We start from the raw sequence: 7,866 nt of genomic DNA on the forward strand, positions 1-7,866 counted from the left end.
CCACCCCGCGCGACCCCGTCCCCTCCTCCCAGCTCGGCCAGAAAGAGAAAATGGCGCTCGATTGGCCTCCGGAAGTGACGCGCGCCCTCATTTGCATGCCGGAGCAGCCAGCCAATGGGGGAAGAGTCTGCATGGGACCCCTGGGTACTGCCCCACAGGCCCCTAGGGGCCCCTGTCTTAAGCTGGACTGGAGACTCAGCAGTGGGAATGGGGGTCTGTATTGAAGCTCCCTCCCCTGACCCCCCTCCTGCCACAGTGGACTGGCCTGCCAGCCTCTCACCAGCATCTGTGCAAACTCTCGTGAGAGTTTGAGAGGGTGATGATGTCAATTGAGGGGGTGGGGCGAGTGTGTCGTACCACGTGACCAATCACGTGGGTTCACCAGAGCTTTGATTTCATTTGCATGGGGTGGGGTGGAGCTATTGGCAGCAGCAGGAATGGGTGGCCCCGCCCACACCTCAGAGCCAATGGGAAACCAGATGTGAGGAGAAGCCTGCCCTGCCATTGGAGGATAGAACTTGGACTATCAGAACTTTGACAAGTATGCCCTTGATTGACACATCTTGGTGAACTGACTGGATAGGGTCTCCTGACTTAGTAATTATTTTCTAAGAAAATTAATGTCACATTTTTTTCTTGAGAATTCTGATTTTTAAGTTAGAGCTACTACATGTTGTGTAGGAAAAAAGTTAATTGCATACATTTGTTAAATCTCTTAAACGTCCTAGAAGTTCACTTATGCCCAACTCTTTAAAAAATTGTGAGGCAATAATTATTTTTCGAAATGAATGAAATCATGGAGTAGGAGGCTTTCAAAATGCCTTTGGGTCTCTTCCTTCGTGGAGTCAAGCGCCCAAGGGGGAAGAAAAGGGCCACATCGCCCTCAGAGAGCTTGCAGTTTAACGAGAGGCCTGGTGTGTGTGCACACAGCTACTTTAATTTATCGTTCCTCAATAACTATTCCAGACCTTTCTCACTTCATTGAAGCTGCCGGGATAATCCTCAGCTTCCTTTTCAGCAGAAGACCATGTCTCCTCCTTCTTCCAGAACACCAAGACCATCAGACCTGGTCTCCCTGGAACCCGCTCCTGGCCCCACGCACAGGCCTGTTTCCTGAGCAACTGTCCTGATCAGAGGCTGCGTCTGCTCACGCCCATGGCCAGCACCTTCACCCCTGGCCTGTTTGCCCTGCCCAGCACCTCATTGTCCAGCCCTCCCTCTCCCGTAATTCCAGCTTCTCTCTTTCTACTGGTAACTTCTGTTCAGTTTAGCCCAGTGACTAAAAACATGACAGGCACTAAATAAATGTCTGAGTTAATTTAAAAATGGTGTTGAGGGCTTCCCTGGTGGCGCAGTGGTTAAGAATCCGCCTGCCAATGCAGGGGACACGGGTTTGAGCCCTGGTCCGGTAAGATCCCACATGCCGCGGGATCCCACATCCCACATCCCCCATGCAACTGAGCCTGTGCGCCACAACTACCGAGCCTGTGCTCTAGAGCCCGCGAGCCACAACTGCTGAAGCCCACACACCTAGAGCCCGTGCTCCGCAACAAGAGAAGCCACAGCAATGAGAAGCCCACTCACTGCAAAGAAGAGTAGCCCCCGCTCGCCACAACTAGAGAAAAGCCCGCGTGCAGCAACGAAGACCCAAAGCAGCCAAAAATAAATACATACATACATAAAATTTATTTTTAAAAAGTGTGTTGAATGCTGGGCTGATGATGTTACTTAGCCACAATTTGCTTTTTTCCTACAGGAATACAGGCCATAATTGAAGGAGAATTTGCTCTTTATAGTTATATATGAATCATGATTTTATTTGATAATAAATCACAGCAGTAAATGGGTATGACGTCCCTAGATATCTTTTTTCAAGTAATTATGGGTGTGATGAAAAGTTAAAGCCTTCCAGTCACCCTTGATCTAGACCACGGCGCTCCAGTATGGAGGAATTGTGTCACATTTCTCCCGATGCCTCAGCTGCTTCCACTCCTCACCCTGTGCTCTCTTGTCCCCACCCTCTGCACTCTGCAGATATCCCTTGGCTACCAGTGACCTCCCGACTGTTACACCCATGAACAGATTTTAGCCTCATCTTTTATTTGTAACCTCCTCCCTGTCCTGAAACACTTCCTTCCCAAACATGACCTTTAATCTTCTCCACCCTCTTTGATCGGTCCTTACACCTTTACCAGCTTCCCTTTCTCAGCCCATCCTTGAATGTTTGCTCCAGAATTCTTCCCACTTTTGTTCATATTCATCACCACGTCGTATGTGCCAGGCACTGTTCCAGGTATTGGAAACCCCATCCCTTTCATTTATCACTCTCCGTACTCTCCCTTGTTAGTCTCAACTGCAGATTCAAACTTCATTATTTCGATTCCAGTAATGAAGTGTATCCACCTTTCCCTAAGTTTCAGCTTTGTCCAGTAATGAAGTGTATCCACCTCTTCCCTAAGTTTCAGCTTTGTTTTCTGGCTGCCAACTTGGCAGCTCCACTTGGGTGCCCCTCTAACTGAGAGGTGCCCCTCTCAGTTCAAGACTGAGCCCATCATCCCTCCTCAACAGCCCCTCTAACCGTAAGCATGCTGCTTACCACCCTTCATCTTTCCCATTTCCAGTTTTCTAATTTTACATCCTAATGCTCCTCAAATCTGTTCCCCCACCTACAACCCTCTTACCATGTGTGCATCTCCTGACAGGAACACCTGCACAGTCAGGCACCGACGTGACCTCCAGCTTTGGTGTCTCAGGGATGCTCTGCAGTCAGCTAGGTAGAGACGCAGCAAAAAGCGAATCTGACCCTGCCGTTTCCATTCTCACCTTCAGCCATTCCACCTCCCCCCACCCCCCACCAAGGAGCAAGCCCAGCTGGCCAGCTTGGAACACAAGCTCCCCAGAGCTGACCAGTCCAGCCCATCTCCCGCTGCTGCAAACACTATACAGGGTTTGTTCATGGAATTCCTTCCTTCCCTACTACCTGACCTGATCTCTATCCCATTGCCATTCGAGGCTGAGTTCTGGTGGCTTCTCTTCCAGGAAGATCTCCCTGACCACCACCACCGCACAAATACACATGGCGAAATGTGGTGGGTTCTTCTTGACACGCCCAGAGAAGTCTGTGTGTATCTATCACTTCACTCACCATGCTGTTTGATCATCACCTGCTAACGTGTCTGTCTCTCTCAGGGAGTGCTGTACCAACAGGAGCCATGCCTTCTGATCGTCACTGTATCCCTGATGCCTAGGTTACTTTAATAAAATTTATATTTATAAATATTTTAATAAATATCACAAGGTTTTAATAAATGTTGAATTTTCTCCCAACATCTTATGCAAAACTTTGAACATACTGAAACGTTGAAATAAATGCACAGTGAACACCATCACCTAGATCCTTTTTTTAACAATTATTTTTAAGAGTATCCAGTATTCTTTTCTTTTTTCAATTAATTAATTTATTTTTTGCCTCTGTTGGGTCTTCGTTGCTGTGCGTGGGCTTTCTCTAGTTGCAGCGAGCGGGGGCTACTCTTTGTTGCAGCGCGCGGGCTTCTCATCGCGGTGGCTTCTCTTGTTGTGGAGCACGGGCTCTAGGTGCGTGGGCTTCAGTAGTTGTGGCACACAGGCTCATTAGTTGTCGCTCAATGGGCTCCAGAGCCTGGGCTCAGAGCTTGAGCTGTGGCACACGGGCTTAGTTGCTCTGCGGCGTGTGGGATCTTCCTGGACCAGGGCTCGAACCCGTGTGCCCTGCATTGGCAGGCGGATTCTTATCCACTGCGCCATCAGGGAAGCCCATCATCACCTGGATCTTATAATGAACAATTTTACTCTATTTGCTTTATCACCCAGCTATCTAACTATTCATCTCTTTCAATTCTTTTTTTTATTGAAGTACAGTTGATTTACAATGCTGTGCCAATCTCTGCTGTACAGCAAAGTGACTCAGTTCTACACACACAGACGTTCTTTTTTTATATACTTTTCCATGATGGTTTATCACAGGGTATTGAATATAGTTTCCTGTGCTCTACAGGAGGACCTTGTTGTTTACCCAACCTGTATACAACAGTTTGCATCTGCTAATCCCAAACTCCCAGTCCTTCCCTCCCTCACCTCCCTCCCCCTTGGCAACCCCGAGTCTGTTCTCCATGTCTGTGAGTGTGTTTCTGTTTCATAGATAGGTTCATTTGTGGTATATTTCAGATTCCACATATAAGTGATATCATATGGTATTTGTCTTTCTCTTTCTGACTTACTTCACTTAGTGTGATAATCTCTAGGTCCATCCATGTTGCTGCAAATGGCATTATTTCACCCTTTTTAATAGCTGAGTAATATTCCACTGTATATATATACCACATCTTCTTTATCCATTCATCTGTTGATGGACATTTAGGTTGTTTCCATGTTTTGGCTGATGTGAATCAACTATTCATCTCTTGTTCCATCTTTTTTTGTTGTTTTTTGGATGCATTCAAAGGAAATTGCAGACATTGGTCTACTATGTCGCTAAACACTTGAGTATGCATGGATAGGTAACAAATGACATTTAAAACTACAAGCAACGGCTTTGATGTTGAAAGGACTGTCCCTCCCCATGACAGAGGAATGGGCAATATGACCCAGAGGGACTCAGCCATCAAATCATTCAAAATCAGAAGTTAGACCTGAGGACTTATATGCTGGGCACGTCGTAGCACAAACAAGTTTGTTCTGCTTCTTCTCAACCTACTTGGTGTCAGTGCGAGTACAGATGCTTTGATTTTAGCTTCAGTTGAGTCTACAGATGTGCTGGGCTTTTCCTACTCTCTCATCTGGTTCCTTCTATAAAATCAGCATCAGCTTTTGCAAAACTCACTGTCCACCGTAAAAAGAGCAAAATCTGGGTGACCACAGAACGGAGAGAAATCTTAAACTGGCCCCAGAGCCTGACACGTTGGCCCACAGAGGGAGCCCTTGGGCGTGTGCTGCCCTGAGGGCCCCACCCAGCTTCCAGACAAAGAAAGAAAGAGAAAGGAGTGTCCCTTCCTCTGGGCAGAGCTGGGCTAGCAACCCTCTGCAACTGCATCTGGCAACACACAGAGACAACTGTCCACGTGCTCACCTACAATAAAATTAATTGCTACGCTTAATCCAAAACCGCTGAAATGTCTATAGAAGGGGAGATGATATTCCTTGTGAACCCGACATGGGATCTTCCCTTTCTCACCTTGGTTTCACGTTTATTTGTGTGTCTACTAGACGCCAAGGAGACGGCGATGAGCAGAAAACAAAAGAAGCTCAATCCCTGCTTTCACAGAGCTTAGAGAACAGTGAGGGAGATTGTCATTAGTGAAATAAGTACACAGTGAAAGTTTAATTACCAACTGAGTAAACGCTCCTGAAGAAGGTAGGCTCTCCAGGTATCTATAGCCCAGAGACCTGATCCGGTTGAGCAATCCTGATGCAGTGGCAACCTGAGGTCAGAAGGGCAAGGAGGCATGAGTTGATCAAGGCAGAGAGAGGTGGTGAGGGGAGATGACTCCGGGCAGTGGGAACAGCCCCGCAAAGCCCGGTGCTTGGGGCAGGTGTGGCACAGGCTGACCAAGGAAACCAGAAGGACTGAATTACAGGTCAGGTCACAGGAAGAAAGTACATTATGAGGGGAAGCTAGGAGCCAGATCAGTAAACCATTTGGGTCTTTTTTAAGACCAGTGAGAAGCCAGTGAAGTGTTTTCAGTGAGTGGGATGACAGCATGCGATTCGCTTTTGGAGAGCACAGCTGGCTCTAGTGTGGAGGAGAGCAGGTGTGGGAATCAGAGGGGAGTGCCGGAGACGTGCAGGGGGAAGACGATGGCCATTTGGAACCGGGATTTGGCGGGTAGCCCTGGAGATGGAGAGCAGGTAGTTCCAAGAGGTATTTAGGAAGTGAAGTGAACCAGACCTGACAGTGTGGACGGGGCTGTGAGTGAAGTGTCAAGAATGAGGGCAGTGAGGACAGATAGTGGAAACACTGGAAAGAGAATGAAGGGATCACAAGTTTGGTCTTGACAATGTTGAAGAAGGCTCTTGAGACCTCTAGATGCTAAAATCAAATAGTTGGAAATACAGGTCTGGATCTAAGAATGCAGGTCTGGGTTAGAAATATAAAGTCACCATAATACAGATAATAATTGAAGCTGTTACTGAACCAAACTTGGGTCAGCCAGCCTACGCACAGCAAAGCCGATCCACTGACACTGGGCTGCGGTGGAGGAAAGGGCAGCGTTTATCGCAGGCACCGCACAAGGAGTCCAGGCCGGCTAGTGCTCAAAAAACCCGAACTCCCTGAAGGGTTTCAGCAAAGCATTTTTAAAGGCCGGGTGAGGGAGGGAGTGGGGGTCGCGGGGTATGTGATCAGCTCGTGCACAGCTCTCTGACTGGTTGGTGATGGGGTACCAAGGTGGTGTCACAGGGGTTCACCTTAGGCTCAACCCTTAGGCTCCAGGAGGTCTGGGGGCTACATGCTCATGGTCATCAGGTAGTTAATTTCTTCCACTTGGTGTTGGTTTTAGCATCTGTAGAACGACTCAGGAAGCGTGCATCAGATACTATTATCCAGGTACTTCAGAGAGGAGCTACAGCAGAGCATGTGGGGAGGGGTCTGTCCCGAGAAGACCCCATAGGGTCCTGCTCAGTTACAAAGCCATGAACATGGGTGAGAGAGAGTAAAGAGTGAACCAACACAAAGGAATGTACTAGATGGGACTGGTTCTTGAAGTCACTTCTACCCTGAGATTCTATGACTTTAATATAATAATAAAGTTAAAATACAAAACACTTTGTAGACAACTGCCTTCCTAGGTTAGCTATGACAAATAAGATAACGGAAAAGTTGAACTGTACAGTCAGTTGGTGGTACTATGTAATCAGCAAAGCATTAGATCCCATACTGATAGAAAATAATTCTAGAAATAATTTCTTCAGGGGAAACGTTTCAGATATGTTCATTCAGATTATCTAGATAAGGAACTGCAAAACTACCGTGAGGGCTGATGGGATTAGGCTTGGCGTGGTATACGACCACTACAATTTAGCTTAGAGTTGAAGGGTGAACACAACCAAATAATCGGTGGGAAAATGGTCTGTTATGGTAACAGGAGGAGGAGCAATTAACACAGGCCGGCACGGAGGCGAGCTGGCCAGACAAAGTGATGTCCGTGCGCACACCTGAGGGGTAGTGAGGATGCATCCAGTTGAAGAGAGAAATAGGGGAGAAATCCAGGTAGAAGAAGCTGCCTGTCCCAAAGCCAGGAAGGAAAAGAAAGCAAGGCACGTTCCAGAAAATAAAAGGTCAGTTTGGTTACCAGTGTAAGGGAGAGAGGCTGGAAGCCAACCAAGATAGCTTAGAAGAGCAGCGGCAGGGGAGCCAGTAAAGGCTCTAAAGCAGGGCGGGGGCGGGGATCTAAATAAGCACAGGCTTTGGAAAGGTCACTCCAGGTTCAGTTGTTAGCATCCTTCTTTTTCAGACAGTTTCACAATCTACGTAAGTCCAGTTTGTCACGTGGAAATAAATGAAGATCCCCCAAATGAGAACAAACAGAGGCTATTTATCTGGGTCTTGCTGTAGCGAGCGTGTCAGCCGCCATCACCTGTGTTTTGTAGAGACTCAGAGGCAGGCAGATGAGTGAGAAACCTTTGGAGTGAAAAGGCAAGGCTTCAGGCAGGTGCCCTGGGGAGCTGCAGGCGGCTAATTAGAGTTGGGACCCCTTATGTTTGTGGAGCAGACCGGGCTAGGGAGCACATTTGGCTTTTTCTGGCTGGTCCTGAGTTGGAAGTGGAAGCAAAAATTAATAATAATAATAATAAGGAAGCTGGCAGTCACTGACGACGTCCTGATCGTTCCGG

Source organism: Phocoena sinus, chromosome 14, assembly GCF_008692025.1.
Source record: "Phocoena sinus isolate mPhoSin1 chromosome 14, mPhoSin1.pri, whole genome shotgun sequence".
Taxonomy (NCBI): domain Eukaryota; kingdom Metazoa; phylum Chordata; class Mammalia; order Artiodactyla; family Phocoenidae; genus Phocoena; species Phocoena sinus.